Raw genomic sequence first — 20,764 nt, forward strand, 5'->3', positions numbered from 1 at the left:
GAGGCCCAGCGGGATGGGACCGGGGCAGGCTGAGAAAAGAACCGCGACCGTGGAGCTGGGAGGGCAGCCGCCCCCTTCGCCGGTTGCAAATCTAGACACACGCACTCACGCCAGCGCCACAAGACCCTGCGAGCCTCCCGGGGCTGGGGGCACAGGGGCTCCCGGGCAAACTTTCCCCAGCCCTGGGAGGAGGGGGCGGGGGGGGCAGTCTGAAATGAAGCCTTACCTCTGGCCATCTCCCTGGGGCGGACGGACAGCCGGTCTGGAGGCTTCTTTCCGCGCCTCGGTCTCCACCGGAAGGAGGGAGGCTTTCACCCAACGCTGCTTCTTGTTGTAGTTGTGCTCGCTGGGGGGGGGGGGGGGGGGGCTGGGGCTGGCCAGGCTGCGCCGTGTCCTGCCACCTGGACCACCTGCCTCCTCCGTCCTGACAGCAGCAGGCTTGGACGGAGGGTGGGGCCGGGGCTGCTGGGCCCCATCTTTTTATCAGGTGCAGAGACAATAGCCGGGGCTCCTGTTACAGGACTGTCTCTTTAAACCCTTGATCAACCCACAGGTGGCCTGTCACCACCGTGGACATCCATGACGTCACCTGAAAGGAGGTAGGGAGAAAAATCCGACTTCAAAACAAGAGTCCCTGAGCGACCATGGCAACAGACTGCAAATGTCAGTGCACACATCATCCATCCTGGTGCTACTAAACTGCCTTCCTAGTGCCTCCCACATGGGGGTGGGGGGTGGAATCAGTGTAAATCTACAGCAGTTAGCACCGGTGCCAGCCTTGCTAAGGAAGAAGCATTGCAGGGCTGCCCAAAGGTGCTACCGGATTTGCAAAATCCTCTGTGCCTCAGCAAATCTCTTTCATCATAGCACCTTCATTTATTCTCACTCTCTCCACTGAGAACTAGCAGCAGCTCCTAGGATGGAAAAAGCTTAGCTGCTCCCTTGCTTAGAGCAAATCCCAAACAAGTGATGTTTTGCATCTGACTGTCAATAGGAAGAAGCTCTCTGAAGGAGAGAAGAGGCTGGGTTCCATTCAGAGTTAAGGAATACACCAATTAGCCTTAGTTCCGAAAACAGGGATTAAAATGCAGCTGCTTATCCTTTTTATAACCTCTTTACACACACCTGGTCCTATTTTTTTTCCTTGTTGCAGGAGAATAACTTGCCTCAGCTATAGACATATTCAAATCTGCTTGCTGCCCTCCTTCCCTGCTCTACCCTTTCAAAGTCAGCAAATGGGCACAGTATGTGGAAAGGTTTATTGTTTACTTGAAGAGGTTAGAACAGATTGGGTATGTAGAGGGGTGTGATAGGAGGAGGGGGTGAAGGCGCTATCTCTGAAACACTTGCAGATTCCCCCTGGCAACTCAGTGCAGAGATGCAACCCCACAGGGCTCAGCATACTAGATGTTCAGACACTACCTGGGTCTGGTAAAAATACGTAACTAGATATTGATTGTGACGATTTAAGTGCCCATCTCAAGCTCTGGGCCCTTTAAAACAATTCCATGCAAAAGTTAAAACATTGTCACCCTCTCGGCATCGTTAATAGGTGGCCTGGAAATCATCTTAACAAACTAACCCCTTTAACAACAATGTCCATCAACCCACTTCCCCAAATGAAAGCGAAGGTGGGATGTTTGGATGATTAACCATCTGTGCTCTGGCAGAACAGGCAGGGGAACCAATTCCAAAGTCAAGGACACCTCCCAGAAAATGCCTTACCGAGAGCCCTGTTGTATACACAGAATATATTATTCTCTCATATACAGAAAGTGTTCCAGTTGTGGGAGCATGGTATGAGAGAGTGCGATGGCCTCTCAGTTAGGCAGCTCCCATTCCATACCATGTTTTATAGGTCAATAGCTCTGCTATTAAGTAGCCAGTGTAGTTACCTGAGAATGGGTGTAAATTACTCTCAAAGTGATGCACTGATTAACAAGTGGGTAGCTACGTGCTGCATTAGCCTCAGTTTCCAAATGGTCTCAATGCGCAGCCATATGTTGAGCTCACTAATGTTATCTTGATGGATGGAACATATGCTGATGGCAAGTCCCATTGCCTTGCTCCTTTGGCTCTGTGAAGTGTTATGCCCTGCAACATGGATTGCTGCAAGAGTCAGGATCATTTAGAAAGATCTCATGCAACCTTTTAAATTGTCTACAGCTCTCAGTAAGGGCTTGTACAGCATCTAGCACAATAGGGCCCTGATCCCTTTGTGGGGTCCTTAGCCACAAGCGAAGTACAGGTAACAATACAATTTTGCCATTTTCAGCTGTGAAAAGAGCTTTGGGCACCAGTTAAAATGGGATTTTGTGATGTTTCACTATGAGGAAAAGGAAAGCGTATTGCCAAGTTAAATAGTGCTATAAAGCTACATAGTGTTTTACAAATCACAAATCAAAACAAGGTCCTGGCCCCAAAAGGACGTAATCTGACTCAGACACATAAAGGAATACATAAAAAAAAAGTGAAAAATTTAAAGCAAATGGACAACGGGCCAATATCTGCTTCAATTACACCATTACCATCCTGCTGAAGTCAATGAGGTTGCAGAAGTGTCAATGTGAGCAAAATGTGGCCCCTAACTTTTTGTGAATTTGGGGACAACATAAGTCATCCTAGTGTTTGCCTGCACTGAGAACATTTTCACTCAGAGCTGAAGTGAAGTTCATATTTCTGAATAATACTTTATTAAAGATCATACATGGCACCTTCCACCCAAAGACCTCAAAATACTTTCCAAACATCAATTAAATCTCCCCACAGACTTGGGAGGTAAGTAACTACTGAATTAAGGTTGTTTTGGGATTTTTTGGCATGGTAAAAAATCTTAGACATTAGAGATAGTTGAGACCTTTGAAACCAGCTAGTGTCTGCCCACCCCAAAACCTAGGGCTGGATTGTTCCTTACATTCCTTGTCCAGTTACTCAAGCAATGGAGCTTCCACTCCCTCTCCAGGCTGAAGTTCAAGGTACTTGAATGTAAGGCAGGATGCTTTGCGTTAGAAACACTGTGCTGATAGATCCTTTCTAAAGAAAAAAAAATGCAGGACTTAGATTTCTCATTGCAGAACTGACTGGTTACATCCTACATAGGAATCTTTAAAGGATAGCTTTTAGAGTGTTTAACCTAACTGAATTAATACTGCCTTTTATATTTAAGTGGCATAAAATACCATTCTGAAGGAAGCTTTCATAAGGCAAGTTGTAGATTGTATGGACAACAAATGGTTTGACAGCTGAGAATGGCAGAATGCATTGAAGCTGCTGGATAACCTAATGGTCTAGCAGCCTAAGCATGCATGAGGCTGTTGTATGCACACTGAGTTAACATTTAATTAACAAGCCAAGTGTGTTCTGAGAATTCAGTCCTTGAGAGGGAATAGGTCTGACGATTGGTAAGAAATAGTTTTTAAGGCTGAAGTGATCTTAACTGCTCAACAGTATCTGTACTAACCATTTTCTGAGCAAATCCCCAGAAAGCCGTATTTTCTCTGAAACAACATGTAAGTCATGTTTAATGTTCAGCAACACTCTGTAGACCTTGTGGCTTTTGCTATTTCTGAAGCCTAGTGCTAGCCTTGGAGGGGGAAGTTAGTTTAAGGTTCAGAAATGGAAGCATTTTCTTCTCTACAAGTGTGGCCCTTACAAAGAGAGAGGCTGACATTTTTCTGTAGCAGCATGGCACTCAAGGGTATGCCTAGTGGCTTGAAATCCACAATGCAGTAGGTAATCCATTGCCCCTTGCTCATAGCATCTCCATAATCTGCCACATTAGGCCACTCATTGCACACAAGAAGGCACAGAGATCTAGATCCAGCAGGCTGTTAGTAAAAGGCATCAGGAAGAGTACAAAAAAAGTATTAGTCATCAGAAGAAAAGTTGTTCCGATACCAAATAAATGAAAAGTTATACATGGGGCACAGTGCCTGCTCTCTGCACACGAGGGAGCTGGTGAAGCAGACCTGAAACAGAAGCTTTCCAATGCAAAGCAGGAGTGGGATCAGTGTTACTAGTCTGGAATTGGAAAGCACTTGTTCTTCCTGTTCCATTCAGGCCTCACAAACAGCATGGCTGAGAAGTCAGGCAGAGCCTTTCTTCTGCTGGATTGGACTCTTGAGGATAGGGGTCATATCTACCTGCTTGCACAGTGGAGCCCAAATCCTGCATCTGGCCTTTAGGTGGAGCCACAATACAAATAATAGTAAAGGGACACCACACTGGGAGGACAAACCTGTGTCCCAGAGGAGAGGAATGGGACCAGGTTAAATGGAGAGAGAACTTTACAAAGAAGGAAACAAGGTGAAAGGTGTCACACAACAACAGATTGGTCTGTCTCAAACTAAGAGGGTTGAGGCTCTCTTTGGGTTTTGGAGATTTCTGAAAAGGACTGAAGTAAAGATTCTTAGATGAGAAATCCTAGTCCTAACAAAGGCCCTATCTGTCCCCCACATCATGACGTCCTTCACCAGAATCTTAATTCATTCCAATCCCTGATCAGATCCCAAACTCAGACCTTGAGGATGCCAACAATACCTGACCTTTAATCAAAACTGGAAACCAATATGTATAGCACCCCAGATCTCTCTTCTTTTCAAATACGTGCCTCTGTTTTCACATATAAATAACAATACCTTCAGAAGGGAGTTAACCATTCAGCCTCATTTGAGACTGAACAGGATGATTTCTGTGGCGGGACCAACTGACGTTTCATAGCGTGATGATTTGCTACTAATAAAACAATATCTGTGAATATTGCATCACAAATACACACTGGCTATGGTTCAAATCCATCCCTTCCTGAATTTTGACTTTATTCTTAACATACACACTAAAGCCCCAAGATAGGATTGCACTTACAAAGATAGGCTTTGGTCTGCACTAACAGCTTCTAGGTTTCCCTCCCTTTCTAGATCTCCTGACCCTCCTCCAAGCAGAGAGACTTTCAGCTGTTTATACTCCTTTCTTGGTGTTAATGAGCCTCATCTGATCTAACTGCCAGCATGAGTTGGCAGCATAGCTCTGCACCACCCCACAAAGCCCTGAAGTCTAACACCTGGTCAGAACCTGTTAATAGCAGCTATTTTACTGTCACTATGGCATCTGAAATGGCAACATGAGAGAATATGTATTAGTCCCATGCAGTGGTGCAAGTAGAAATCATTTCTTCCTGGTACTGCACTCATGGGACAGACATAAGGGGTGGGCATGTAACCACCCCACATGACCTTCCGTGTGACTCCACCCCACCCCCATCCCAGGGCCCCCACACTCTCCCAATCTCCTCTGACACCCCCCTTTGTATATACAAACATCAACATGCTTAACTAATCACTTCCCCCCCAAATATGTAGTATTCAGTCTGTTTATATGGAATGGTTTCAGAGTAACAGCCATGTTAGTCTGTATTCGCAAAAAGAAAAGGAGGACTTGTGGCACCTTAGAGACTAACCAATTTATTTGAGCATGAGCTTTCGTGAGCTACAGCTCACTTCATGCTCAAATAAATTGGTTAGTCTCTAAGGTGCCACAAGTACTCCTTTTCTTTTTATATGGAATGTGGGAGTTGGGTGAGGAGCCATTTCAGCATATGTATGACTTATTAAAAGACAAATTTTAAGTAGAACTGTATCCCAAACTGCTTTATAGTATTGTACCCAAACATTGCATTTCAATGGGGGATTCAATTTCCTTTATAGGAACAGACTCCTGAAACTCTTACTAGTCCATAAAAGTGGTCAATAGTCATGCAAACAGTCCCATTATCTTCAATGAGATTGATCAAATGATTAAGGATTTACAGGATTAGGTTCCAAGTTTGTAAATTGTTCTGGATGAAACTGACAATGCCTGAGCTGTCAGATCAGAAGGAGCTTCATTCCAATAAAGGTGGGCAAATGTGTGATAAATCTTAGTTCCATTGCTAAGATGAAGAACATATTTTCAGCAAAATTCTTGGCAGATTCCTAAGGCAGTTGGTTTAAGGCCGTCAGTGTCCAGCATCGTAATCTTCACTTATAGTTCTCTCACCCCAAAAGCTGGAAAATGAGGCATTTTTTTTAGTTTGTTTTGCTGCTCCAGTTCCAGTCAACAAAATGCATGTTAGACTAGTTTGGCTGCAAAGAATAATTCTGTGTTTACACAGAACTGGGCTCACATCAGAATCCAAACATTCTCTGGTCAGTGCAAGCAGAGGCATTCCTCTAATGACCTGGACTTGATGTGATGCAGCATGAATGCCATGGATAATTCAGACCAATGGGGAGAAACAGAATAAAAACCATTGTTTTATTAAAACACCTTCTGTCCCCCTCACCCCTCCCCTCTTGAGGACTCCTGACCAACGTAAAACAACACAATACATATGCTAACAAACTTAAACAAAGCCTTTTTTAAAGTTTGTTAGCATATGTAGTGTGCTGGTAAAGCCATAAAGAATGAATGCCCTCCCTAGCCACTTTCTGCTCCTTTAAGGAACAGAGCGCAGACCCGCCCCCCAGCCGTGTGCTCCTGTGGGGGTGCTGGCCCCTGTCTTTCCAGTATCCTGTACCGGCTAGAAATTTCTTGCAGGTATTGCATACTGGAGGGTACTGCCCTACTTGCACTGCTGGTCCCATGACTTGCAGGCAGGTCTGTATTGTAGATCTCTGCACCAACTCAAAGACCCACAATGAAAAAATGCATATTGGGGCTATGAATTTAAAGAGATTTCGCTGCAAACTGGAAAAGGAGCTGCTTCTTTTGCTCTGTGCACTTCACCAGCCACTGCTGAGAACTAGGTTGTGCCGTTCCATTATCATCCCATTGCTACCAGCCTTTCTTTCCCAGTGAGTGCTACTGAGCAGCCACAGCAGAGACTCCAAAAAGAGTAGCCAGAGCAAAAGATTGGAGTCTATGAACAGCTGATTTTTGTGCCGGACGATATAGGGTTCATTGAACTGGACCTCAGGGAATGCATCAGCATCCCCAAAAAGAATTTGGGGTGGACCTGGAATGAACTTCTCTTACAGTTGCTGGTCACAAGTGGCAATGGGACATTGTTTGAACAGTTCTTAGATCTCCTGGGGCCTCTGGTGGAATAGTCACAGAAAGTGCTCGTCAGCTTGGATGGATGTTTGTGTCTGGTGTAGCCTTCAGCAGAAGGGTGGATGGTTATTTCCTTAGTAACATTAAGAAAAAGGAAACCGAGAGACACCAAGATAAATGGCCTTGCAAACTGTTCATTAATTCCATGATTACAATCAGGAACTGTTATCTCTCCATTAGACTCAAAGGAAATAAGGTGGGCAATGAGGAGGCCTTGGTGTTGAACTGACCCTGGCAGCCAACCTGGTTATTTCCTCTGTCAGAGACAACAAAACAAGAACCCAGATCCTAACAGCAGCATGTCCTGAAGGATATAAACAGCTCTGCAAACGCCACCTGACAAACATGCCAGGAAATGGACTGTGGCATCTCACTCCCCACCTGACACTTTTATGGCACTCAATTTAAATTTATGACTGACTTGACGAAATGGCTTGTCAGCCAGCACAGACAGACTGTGCAGCCCCAGCCCCTATGGTCAGCTAGCACAGAAAGACAGTAAATCCCCATTTCCCAGTAGATGCAGAATCCCGCATCTAATGCAGAGCTGCCCAAGCCCAGCTACATCTTTCCAGGTACTGCCTGCCCGTCCCCTAGAAAAGTTTGTGTAGAGCAGGCATGGGGAATTTCCTACTGAAGAGATGACAAAGTACTTAGTGTAACGACCCAAGAAATGGCTACGTTGCCACTGATGCTATTCAAATTTGTGTTTTTAGGGAGCCTAGGTGTTTCAAACCTTAACAGAGATGCCATCCCCTCCAGGACACCAAAATGTCCTAGAAAGGAAGTTATTTCAAACTGCCTTCGTACAGCTGTGACAATATATCCCTTCTTCTTGCACTCTGCTATGTATTTAGGTATTGTATATTCTTCTGGGCACATTCTATACAAAACCTCAGTTAACAAACACCAAAAGCATCCTCCTTCAGAGGCTGAAATAAAGTCTGGCAGCATGCCCTGAAGGTCAAGAAAACTGATCTAAGCTCTCTCTCTCCTCCACCCACACTTCTCTATGTGCCCCAACCTCTCCCTGCCCCCTCCTATTGGCTGCCTTTCTCAGGCATATCTGCATGTTTGCTTGTCTCATGTAATACTACAGTTCAGAGGCTCATTCCTGTCCATATTTTCCATTAAATCCTTTTGTCTGAAGGTTTTTATATTCCAAGTCCAATGGAGACAGAGCTTTGCTGCCTGGTTTGGCTCAGGCTCGCTGTGAATGCTAAAGATTCCCAAAGGCACATTTCATTTAGAATCAATAAGATTTATTGTGTATCATGTAAATCCCAGCTGATTAGTCAAAATACATAAGAGGATCGCCCCTCCTGGCACACACCAAGCTCATCACAGCCATGTTGACATTGTAATAATGATGTTATTAGCTTAGGAACCTCTAATAAACACTCTTAAATGGGTCTTTTGTCCATTTAGCTGCCTTTCTCCCTTTCTATGTCTGGCTGTTGTTTTCCTGCCAGCCACTGTGCATTTGGATGCTATTCAGTATTTAGTTTTATCCTATTAAGGTGGATCTCAATTAATTACACAGGAGGAAGAGAGACAAAGAGGGAATTTGGGATCCACTCGTTTAAGTCCTGGCATCATGCTTTTGCAACATAGATGTAGCTATAAGACTGAGGATAACCAAGATGCCCGTCTAGCTCAGGGGGTTAATACACTAGCCTTTCACCTCTGACTTGAATTCAGTTTCTGATTAAATCACAAATGGAATGTGTTTGATGGGCTCAGTTTGATCCCCATGCGAACTGAGTACATGACAACACCATGAAACCAGCAACTCATTCTGACATGACTTCACTCTGGAGTGGCTGATGGACCGGAACAGTTAGACACACCAGAGGTTGGGATTCAGATGCAGCCGCAGAATTGGGTAGGAAAGCCCAGTACTGAAAGAGCAAAGGTGCTGCAGATCAAGTTGAGGAGCACTGTCAGAGCTGCAGAAGGAGTGGGAAGTTGCTCAGAGCCTGCTGGCACTTCACTTGCTTCTGGCCAACGTTCTGAACCTATCAGATTCATAGACCCCACCATTCACCCAAAAAGAAAAAGGAAAGAAAAGCGAGTGTTGCACCCCTTCTCACTGCCAGGGGAGCAGGGAATATTGCAGCTGTGTCGTTCCACTTCCATTCAGTCCCTGTAAATATCCGCATAGCTGGCGAGTCCACGTTCACTGCCTTTGGCAACAGCATGTCCAGGCATGAGGATGCCGAGAACACATTGACATGAGTCCCAGCACATGCCCCAGAACACCCATCATCCCCTCAGTTCTCTCCTGAATCTCCCCCGCGTCACAACTTTGGAGCAGAGCGGAGATGTGACGCCTGTCACATCCCAGTGCCCTTTCACCTCTCTGCCCATCAGACAGGTAGTGGCTGTTGGGTTTATTTAAAGCACCATGCCTCATTAAACCAGAGCCAAAGTGAAAGAAGCCTGTCCTCTCACTCTGAAGTTCAAAGGTGGTAGTAACAGATGTCTCTGTCAGCTTTACAGCACCTGAGGCAGGCCTGGCGCTGTTTGTTTAACTGCACCATCAGTAACTGATTATTGGCACCAGCAGGGAACATCTGTTCAATTTACAGAAATGGCCGTGCAGCCCCTCTCTCACCTGACATCCTCCCTGGGTTTTATTGAATCTTTGGTCCTCACAATTGCCTCTAATTTCATTGCCAGCCTTGTGAATAAAAGCACTTCCCCTGCAGCTACTTCAAGACACTTTTATGTCCCCTTCCCTCTGTCTCCATATTTTCCCTTTATCGTACACGTGAGCAGCACTTAAAAACTGCATTGAAGGAATCAGAAAAGCCTGGCTGGCGTTTATCACCAGTATGGCGAGGCTCAGGTGCCTTGGGCAACCTTCATTCGAATAGGAAATCTCCGATCCTGCCCAGCCTCCAGACCAATTGTGCCTGGGCTACACACGCCTAAGGCGCAAAGAACATGTAATAAAATCAAGGTTAAAATAAATACATGGAAACCAAGGTAAGATGTGCAGCGCGAGATGCAGATTATTGATGGCTGCTTGAAGCAAGGTCTGTTGTGCATAAGGCAGGGCACAGGGCTTACACTCCTTGGGGTCATTTTACTGTTCTCAGCATTGGAATCAAGATCTGTGAAACTCAGGGTCCCCATCTCAGCAGTGTTTTCATGCAGCTTTCTTTGGTGTTTATCACGGGTGGCCAAACTTACTGACCCTCTGATATGGCAATTGTCAGAAGTTCAAGAGCTGGGGTGTGCCTGCTGGGGCTTGGGGCTTCAGCCCCGCAGAAGGTGCCTGTCAGGGCTTCAGCCTTGTGGGGAGGGAGGTCTCAGAGCTTCAGCCCCGTGGGAAGCCCCTGCCTGGGCTCGGGGCTTCAGCCGCACTCCTGCTGAAGTCCTGAGCCCTGGCACATGCGCCCTATGGGGCTGAAGCCCTGAGCCACAGCAGGTGCACCCCACAGGGCTGAAACCCTGAGACTCCCCTTCCCGCTGGGCAGAAGCCAGAAGCAATGCATGAGGGAGGCATATGGGGGTCACATGCTCCCCTAGATTTTTGCCGTGGTTTTCTGGCCCCACTTGGTCACATGGTGCACCAGGCCCCCCCTCTTGCACTGCAGCTGCTGGAGTCAGAAAGATGGGAGCTGCGCCTTGGGTAGAGACAGCGGCAAACAGCTGCGAGTTGCAGGAAAAGCCGCTGCTTTTGCTACTGTCTCTCCCTGCAGAGCTAAAGCTGTTTGCCGCTGTCTCTCCATGCGTAGCTAACACTTGGGAGCTGCAGGGAGGGGCAGCCTAAGGTAAGAGGGTGGTGTATGCATGGAGGGGGTGTGACTCAAGCTGTTGAAGGGTGGGGGGACGAACCTTTCAATTGTGCCCCCTTCCCCCCCCAGCAGGCACCAGTCGTCTCTGCTCCTAGCTCCAGCACCCGCCGCAGGGCAGAAGCCCCAAGCTCCCTCTCAGTAGGCCGAGAATGGGGGGTGGGGTTGGGAGCTCCGGGAGCCACACTTCAACTGTAAAAGAGCCACATGCAGCTCATGAGCCATGGTTTGGCCACCCCTGGTGTATACGTTGAATGTTCTTCCAGTCTCGATTTGGCCTAGGTGCAGTAACTGGCATGTATTTCCCAAGATCCTGGCCCACAGTGTCCTGTTCTCCTCAGTCCACCCAGCTCGGCTATCATTCCTCAATCCTGACCCACCTTGCCTCACACTGATTCATTCCAGGTCTCCCCACACAACTCTGCCAATGAGCCTCTGTCCTGAACTGCAGTAGTTCCCAGAGCCGGAGCCCGGTTTTCCAGAGGTGGAAGGCCTACTGCACTGACCCCTCTAGTATCATCTGGTTCTTAAACCATTTTTAGTAGCCTCCAAACTCAGGTGTGGGCTTTTGGATTCTTTTCTTGGGGAGGGTCAAATACTTAGGCTAGATGAAGCTCACCCCCTTGCAATGATAATAAATAATAATAATAATAACAACTATGATTATAGGTGGAGCCAGCAGCACCCTATAGTTCCAGGTTTCCAGACACTTTCCATTATAACACCCTGTTTTCAGTTGCTTATAACTTTGCCAGATGTTAACTATTTGCACTGAAATTTCCCATGCAGGGTGTCTGTCTCTGGCTGAATTTTTTTTGGAAAATTTCAGCGTAAATGGTTCAGAAAATTCCGAGAACGAGAATCTGAAAAAATACATTGTTTTGCCCATGACAAAAAAAATTCTTCCAACCGTTTCTCTAGCACTTCCATTCATTGGAACAAGGACTTGCAGTTTGGCAGGGTGTGGGCAGGGGGCAGCAGGTCCTGATGTCAGGGGTTTGCCTTTTCTGTTCCCATGAAAAAACACTCCAATTTGGCCATGTTATAAGCCTTTGAAAAATCTCTGTTTTCACATGCTCAGCAGGGACTTGTTAGAGTTTGGCAGGTAAATTCTCCAAAGATTCCATCCACATGGGACAAGCTCCAATACCTCACAGGTCTGACATGCTGACTGGACTGTGCATAGGCACCCACTCCGTGGGTGATTTGGGGCTGCAGCACCCATGGAAAAAAAATAGTGGGTGCTCAGTACCCACCAGTCACCCACCAAACAGACTGTTCGGTGGGCCCCGTTGATCAGCTCCTCCCCCCCTCCCAGCATCTCCCGCCCACCACCGATCAGCTGTTTGGCGGTGGGCGGGAGGCATTGGGAGACAGGGGGAAGAGCAGGGGTGGGAAGAGGTGGCGTGAGGGTGGGGCACACTTGGGGGATGGGGAGGAGCGGGGCAGGAAGAAGCAGTACAGGGGCACTGGGGGAAGGGGTGGAGTGCGGTTGAGGCTTCAGGGTGGAGCAGGGGTGGAGCACCCCCAAAGAAAGCCAAAAGTCGGTGCCTGTGGGACTGTACATGCACCATCCCCACACAATGACTGGGCATGCTCCATCCCAGGGCTTCATAGCTGAACAGGACTTCCCTGCAAGTACTGCTCTGGGCTGTTGCCAATCGCTGTGGCCCTGGACATTGAAAGCAGGGAGACTGTCTCTCCGGTGCTCTCAATGCTCCCTCTGCTGGTGCGCAAGCAGCTTGGAGGAAACTGAGGCAGGGCAATGCTTACAGGTGTTTAGATTTTTGTCTAGCTCTGTGTATTCCTTGAGCTATCTAAAGTAAAGAGTAATTGTGTTAGAAACCTTAGCAAACAAGCGGTTATGTGCTTCCACTATCTCATGTCCCTAGGGGGAGATACGGTAAACCAGAGTGCCATGAGGTTGGTGCTTTGGGAAAAGGTGTCCTTAAGGAACTGGGGAGCCTATGATGGATCAGGACAGGTCCTGGGGACCTAGGGCAGCTAGATTGTGAGGTCTCAGTTCTAAGCAAAGGTAACAGGCAAAGAGCCTGTGTCCAGGAAGTGTTCCAGAGAGCCCAAGGTAAAAGACAGTGCTGGAGCCCACTCAGACTCAGGAAACTTAAAGCACAGGGGTCCAGTGTGTGAGGATGAAACACAACAGCAGCGTGAGGGTCTCATGATTAAAGCAGCTGAATGCTGCCCTGGAGAATTGGATTCTACCCCTGCCTCAGCCACGGAATTCCTACATGATGCTGGGCAAGTCAGTTAACCCAAGTTTTTTGCAGACACTCACTAATTAAGTGTTCCTCATTTACTGGGTGCCTGACTTGAGACCCTGGGATCTGGTTTGCAGAAGTGCTGAGCGCTCACAGCTACGACTGAAGTCAATGAGACCTGTGCTTTGAACAAATAAAGTGCTACATAATGCTAAGTACTGTGAAAAACCAGACCCTAGGGATCTCAAATTGGGCTCTCAAAATTAGTGGATACTTTTGACCTTAACCTCTCTGTACTTCAGTTTCCTATCTGTAAAACAGGTATACCCCTGGATCTTACAAAGGGGTTGTGAAGATAAATCAATTCATGTTTGTGAAGCGCTCAGACGCTACAGCAATGAGTGCCAAAGAAAAGCCAATGAGGAAATTAATGCTTCTGTATTCAGAGCAGGGTTTGAATAGTGTGCAGTAAGGAAGGCCTGGGGTCACACACTGAATGTGGAGAATAAAAGAAACATTGAAGAGCTACCTATTCACTGAATGTGGCTGGGATGCTGTGAGAAAATAGTATGTGATGGTGTAATTAAAGACTGTATCATAGTGCATATGCACAAGGGGAGGCAAATTAAGGCTGCACAGACAAATTAGAGTCTGGCATTGCCTAGCTTTTGAGTGCTTGACTCTGCAATCTTAACATTCTTTTAACATAGTTTTTTAAATGTAATCTAAAATTTCTATTGTGTCAAATCCTTTGTCGGCATCAGGGTCCCTCTGTCATAGGTGCCAACTCTATGGGTGCTCCGCAGCTGGAGCACCCATGAGGAAAAAATGGTTGGTCCTGAGCAATCCCCCTGTCAGCTCCCCCTCACCCCCTAGTATCTTCTGCCTGCCTGCCAGCAGGCACCATAAATCAGCACCTCCCTGTCCCTCCCCATGCCTCCCGCTTGGCACAATCAGCTGTTTTGCATCATGCAGGAGGCTCAGGGGGGCGGAGGGAAGGAGGAGGAGCAAGGATGCAGCACGCTTGGGGGATGGAGTGGAACAGGGCAGGAAGAGGCGGGGCACGGGTGGAGCGGGGGCAGGAAGAGGCAGGGTAGGGGTGGGGGCTTGGGGGAAGGGGTGGAGTAGGGGTGAGGCCTGGGGTAGAGCCTGGAGTCCAGCACCCCCTGGCACATTGGAAAGTTGGTGCCTGCATCCGCTGTCCTGGGCAATGTACAGATACGTGGATGATATGGTCCCTAGCCCAAGGATCAACCTTGTTTTGTATTTATAGAGTAAATTCTAATATAGGATATTGCCCAGAGGAACCAGATGTAAGATCGGTGGTGAATACCCTCCCCACGCTGCATTTTGAAAACAAAATATATAATAATAGCATTTCTAGATCATCCATTGGATGGGAAATAATAATCCCCTCTCACCTAGGTACCTGGGAGATGGGGTCTGTGCCAGCCAGTACAGATCGTTTGGGACCCTCATGCACCCTGGTCCCAGTTTTACTAATAAGGGAGGAGGCATCAGCCTACCTATTGGGACAGGAGGGCTCCATGAGACACTAGAGCCAAGGACAGCTATTGACAAAGCTCAGGGAGTTGGGAGAGAGTATGAGCCCTCTAAGCCTGATTCACTCACACAGCTGTGCCGCCATCCTCACAAAAGGGCGTACAGAGAGACTGCCAGAGGGAACTTCTCTCCATTTCCTCAAGATGCTCAGGCAACGATCTTGAGAAGAGCTGGGAATTGAGCCTGGCGTTGTTATTAGTTTGCACCACTTTGGTTCCTTTGTGTAGCCTGCCCAGGACTGCTGGGCTGGGCACTGCACTCAGGTCTCGTTAGATGGGATGGTCTCTGCAGCAAATAAATGAGGCCTCCGAGCAGGAAGTTATTTTGTTTACTGCAGTGAAGCCTTTTGTGGTGGGTGGATCTGTATATGGGGCCCGGTTACAGGCTCTTTACAGACCATAGATAGGTTAGCTCCAATATCCCCTCTCAACCCTACAGCAAGCAGGGGCCCACTCAGACTGCTGGCCATGCGATAAAGAATGCTAGCATTTTCAACATCATCCTCTTTCAGCCTCCTCCCCGAGTCCCATCTCTCTTTTATATCTACTGCACTTATATCCCTGCTTTATGAAGTAGCTCAAAGTGCCTGCACCAGGAATGCTTAATAAACCACTCAGCCTCAGAGTGAAAGAGGACAGACCAGCAGCCAGCAAATGGAACTCGAGGGACCCCTGACATTGTTCCTTTCAAAGAAAAAAGGAAAGGGGGAAAAAAAAGGCAAGTGCCCCTCTAGTGCATCTTCCCCGCTCCTGCTTCCTTGCCGCCGCTGCGTGTCACTAATGCAAAGGGCGTGAGAGGAAGAGCTGCTAAAAGCCTTGCAGACTCAAGCCTCAGTTTGCTGCACAAACCTGAGGAGAAACAAAAAGCTTTCAAGGCCTTTAAAAGCAACCGAGTGCTGCCCCTCCTGAGCAACCCATTGCCCACTGGTCATTCCTCAGGTAAAGAAGACACCTACCGACCAGGCTAATCGGCCAGTTATAGTCCCCATGTCATGCACAGATAGGAAGAAATGAGTTGAGAAGGGGAAAAATAAGGAATCAATTTGATTTAAAGCCTATATTAATATAGAGCTTGTGAAAGTGAAGGATTAAAAAGCTACTGGCTAAAGGTAGGTGTGGTACAGAGAGGGGATGGGCAGCCTTCCCACATCAGGTCTGCCGATGCTCCTCACTCTTGACCAGCAGCATCCCCTGCTGTTGCAGTCCTGAGCTTCTCCAGCCTCCACAGAGCAACACCACAGCAACTCAATCCTGACCTCCTAGTCCAGAACAGGTTCCCCACACAACACTACCAATACATCCAACTAGTGACCTACAACATTCCCTGCTGTTCTGGATCTGGGCTCCCCATACACAGCTCTGCCACTGCCCCTTAATCCTGCCCCACAATATCCCCCGAGTGTAGCCCAGGAACACCCTCGTGCACACACAGCTCAGCCAATGCACCTAAATGCTGGTCTGTAACGACCCATCCTATTCCTGACCCAGGACTCTCTTGGGAAGACACCATTATGAAAAATTGTGTGTGAGCTTATGAGCCCTGGGTGAGTTGGATGTGGTTTGAAAGAAACATGAGGAGGGCAAGATGGAGTGGTACTGAGTTAAATGAAAAGATGGTTTGTATAGGAACTGTTTTAGACAAGGGCCTGTGCCACTAGAGAGGTCAGTGTTCAAGGATACAGACTGGCAGAGGAGGAGTTTGGGCAGAATACATGTTGTAGCTTGTTTGTTTGGATGGAAGGTTTTGCAGAAAGTCAGTACTCTGAGAAATTACTTCCGTGAATCAGCTATGACTGAATCTCACAGCATGTGCAACCCTGAGATCTGGGGGAAGACTGACCAGACCTCCAAAGAGTAAGGCAGTGAGTAAAGCTTTTTGGAGGGACTGTGGGACCAGCCCTGAAATCCTCAGGCAAAGCTCCTCCTGTCTTCAGGGTGAGTGTGTTACACGCATGAAAGTATGCAGTGTAGTTGTAGCCATGTTGGTCCCAGGATATTAGAGAGACAAGGTGGGTGAGGTCATATCTTTTATTGGATCAGCTTCTGTTGGTGACAGAGACAAGCTTTTGAGTCACACAGAACTCCTCTTTCTGTATGGCTTAAAAGCTTGCCTCTTTCACCAACAAAAGTTGGTCCAATAAAAGACATTGCCTCACATGTACCAAAGGACAGAATTCAGCCCTTAGAATCCAGTGTGTCCTTAGAATTGTGTGCATGCAAGGGCAAAAGGGGATGGAGAGAAAGCAGCGATTCCTATTTAACAAACACAAGGCAATGGAAGCCAGACGGCTGCAGTTTCTCACCATGCTGCAGATCGCTTTCCAGCACCCTGCAACATCAGCAGCATCTCTTGGAATTAGAACAATCTCTCTGAAAAGATGAGGTGTTTACTGTGCACGGAAGACCAGCCTTTGCTGTATATTAAAGTGTGTTTCACAAATTTTCATGTGCCTTAGTCTGGGTCGAAAAATACCACCCACCATCAAATACCAGCAGATTTTAACTCAACACTAGCCGTGAAGCCTAGGCTTGACCCGCACTGACTGGAGATCTTGAGGCCCTCAGTGTAGCAGAGGCAGCCAGGGGACAGCTATTTACTTGTGCAAGAAGGGAGGCCACACACAGCTGTCCAGACTGTGGAGCAAGGTATACAGCGTGAAGTAATAAAGTTTGCATATGACAATGCAAACCACAGAAACACAGAGAAGGAGAGCAGACAAACTCATTCCCTGGCTTGGAAATTGCTAAGCATACAGAGGTAGAGGGAGATTCTTGGCTTTTCCCCTATAAATAATCTTTGCTGGTACAGCACAGGTGAGAGGTAGAAGGGGTGGAAGAGGCATAGGGGTCAACCGAGAAACATTACTGAAATATGGGAACAGCTGACGTTCAATCAGAAACCATCTGAGAGAGAAATTATTCCGCGCAATCAGAATGGATAGAAATGCATTGTAACCTGGGTACAGTACAACCAGGGATTTAAATACACTAGTGCTGAATTTGACTTAACATAACTCCACGCTCATTGTTTCTTGAACCTGTTCTACCAACAAACATGATCTGCTCGGATGCTGAGCTCCCACTGAAGTCACTGACTCAGAGGAGCAGGGCCGACAGAAGCAACTCTGAAACTGCAGATAAACTGGAATGGCCTCATTTGGGTGTAACAGTCCCAAGCCACACTGGTCAGATTGTATTGTTCCAGCATGGCTCTGCCAGTGCCTCCGAATGGACAGTCACATTCAATCCTGTATGTTTAAATTACAGACCCAGCTGCTGAAAGTTGGCTGAGGGGGCAGCGTTCGCTCTAGTTAGTTCCCATCTCGCCTGGCAGATATAAGCGCTGAGCATCCCTCTCACTCAAGTTGATTGGTGCTGCTGGTGCCGAGCACTTTTGAATATGAGGCCCCCAATGACTACAAGAAAGGGCAGATGATTCTTTGTTGAAAGAATCCAACTCCAAATTCCTGCTTTGTTTGTTTCCCTCTCTCTGCCTCTCAGGCTATTTTGGGAGGAAGGTGTTTGCATAAGAGGCACTTTACAATAATTGTTTCATTCCTGCAGCTCCACGCAGCACCGAGATATGTTTTGCCGCTCACAATGTCTTTAATGCAGAGACGTACTGAGACAGAGGTTACAGCTCAGCTCAGGGCCAACCTTGCAATTTGTGGGCGAGCGAACAAAAGAGGCTGCTGGGAGTGGGACATAAATGGGCCTGAGAGTTGTCTCTCCCTTTGGCCCCACTGTGGGGGTCAGTAGAGATCAGAGTGGGCCATAACCTTTTCTGTTTGTTTGTCCCCCCGCCACACACCATACTCTGAGAGGTGAATGGTATCACTTCTTTGCTATTTTACTGCCCTGGGGAATCATTTATTTGGAAGCTGAATCCCATAAAAAATATACCATGAAATAGAATGATCACAAAATCATGTCCTCCTGCAAACAAACTGCTCTGAAAACGTGGAGGCCATGCACACCTCATGGACTATACACTACACTAATGGAGGCCATGGGTCAGTTTTCAGCTCAATGCTTTCCCTATTTCTCTCTCATTTTCGGGTGACTCTCCCTAGTGGCCATCTGGTCACTAAGGCCAAAGTTACAACAGTTACAAGCCTGCAGTCTGCAGAATGGTGAGGACACCACATTTCCTGTGCTGATGTAAATGTAACTGCAATTAGTCCTTGGAGGAGCTCTAGAATGAGATGTCCCTATTTAACAAACTCAGGGCTCTGTATGTGTGAGGCATGCAGATCTCTGGTGGATGGGAGAGGATGGGGAAACAGGAAGGGGAAATTCTGCCCTCCAAGCCATTTTGCTGAATCTGACCTCAGGAAAGACCCCATCTCAATCTGCAGCCTCCTCTAATTGCTCCTTCCCTCCCACAAAATAATGTTCATTAAGAACAAGGGGATGGGACTGACAGAAGTGAAAGATAGCAGGAAGTATATCCTGTCCCTACACCACTCAATGCCCATTGGTATCCAATCAATGACTGTTGTCATTGGCCATTAACTAGAATGGAAGACTGAGATACACAAAGCATAACTCTTCCCATCAAGAAGCAAGGGTGACACCAAGTGACAGAAGAAACATCCTCTCTATTCCAGTACTCCCACTATGAGGGTGCATGCATGAGTGAGTCCCTCTGATTACCAGAAATGATAAGATATCTCATCAAAAAGTGTTCAGGAAAACTAGTGCCCGGTCCTTGGGGAAGGAAAGAGATGGCAGGGATACTATTATGCATTAGTGCAGTCTAATCTCAGTGATAAGAGGGCAAGAGGGAATCTCAGTTCAGATCCTTGGGAACATGATCACATGAAAAAACAAAAAAATTGGCTTCCTTGTTGGGATCCCACCATAGAGGCCAAGGACTCATTGGGCCCTGGAGCTGAACTCATCTGTCACACCTTTGAAATGGCCCATTGGTGGAGAGGCTGGTGCATGGGGACATGGTTGCCTGCTGTTGCCTGCCCTGATGATCTATAGAGGTTTCAATCTTTAGCACTGCTGAACCTGTATTTTTCACTGGCACAATATTCATAGTTTTATACGAATGGTCGAAATGCCAAACCCTTGGATTGCATTGTGTTCTGATAACAATAGGTCAGCTGCATCCATTGGGGACTGGCGTGGGGCACAACTCAGGCTGCATCACTTCTGTCATATTTAATGATCAATAGAGCCTACAACCACAGGGGCTGTTGTTGAATTAAATGCACAATACATAACAGGAACGTTGCAGAACCTCTCACTGAGAGGAGAGAGATATTCCAACCACCGAAGGAAGGGGTCAAAACAGGAAAAAGGTTTTCAAACCTGTGACGATTTTCACTGCCTCACTGAAGGACCAGGTGGCAACGTGACAGCACGCACTTGACTCTCTTCTCTGGAGGTGACCAGGCTTCCCAGTTTCCTTGGATCACAAATGTGATGAATTTGCTGGTCACAAGGGGCCAGGTCATATCCTTTAGAAAGGAACATTTTGAGTTAGCAAAACTGTTGCTCTCATTGACTCCTAATCTATTCCCAAATGGCAATTAGGAATGTGATAATCTTACTGGGAGTGGGCAAAGCCAGGCGATCCTCAGGAAGGAGGGTGGGGTGGACTCTCCTCTGAGAACTGATGTGAAGGGAGCATTAGAGTTTTCGAGCAGCATGGTTCTCTCTGACTAGAAGGGCAGTGAAATGGGGCACAGTGTGCCCTCCCCACATTGAGTATCAGCTTTTTCTGCATTCAGGCTGTACAAAACTCTTCTGGGGCGATGGTGCTTTACCAGGAGGGGAGGTAATGCTGGAAAGTGAAGGGTCAGGAAGGCTCCATGGCAGATGGCCAATGAGAGCTGGACTGAAGAAAGCAGGCAGTGGGGCAGTACAGGAGGGGGATTGTGCATCAGTCCCAGTCCTGAGGGGGGAACACCCACAACACATTTTGGAAAGACATGTTTGTGACAAGGTGTAATGGAATGCACTCGTGTATTCACCTTATGAGGTATCATTTGAAAACTAATATCTCACTGGTCAATAATATCATGGTGGAATGTATGTAGCAACATTCTGTGTAAAGTTATGAAATTCCCCCCTGTAT

The 20,764-nt window shown here is 47.2% G+C and overlaps 1 protein-coding gene across 6 annotated transcripts in view; it reads right to left on the reverse strand.

The window, feature by feature from the left end:
- The window catches only part of LOC140895043 (interferon-stimulated gene 20 kDa protein), an 88,955-nt gene that overhangs the window by 65,459 nt on the left and 2,732 nt on the right, over positions 1-20,764 (reverse strand). For 3 of the 6 annotated variants that reach the window (XR_013636442.1, XR_012154051.1, XM_073304173.1), the window contains exon 3: positions 19,996-20,144. The gene's annotated coding sequence lies outside the window, so the exon portion shown is untranslated. Of the gene's footprint in view, positions 1-226; positions 629-2,421; positions 3,034-19,995; positions 20,145-20,764 lie in introns of those variants that run through there. The other 3 variants (XR_012154050.1, XR_012154049.1, XM_078854669.1) reach the window with 3 other exon arrangements.

Source organism: Lepidochelys kempii, chromosome 10 (genome assembly GCF_965140285.1).
Source record: "Lepidochelys kempii isolate rLepKem1 chromosome 10, rLepKem1.hap1, whole genome shotgun sequence".
Lineage (NCBI taxonomy): Eukaryota > Metazoa > Chordata > Testudines > Cheloniidae > Lepidochelys > Lepidochelys kempii.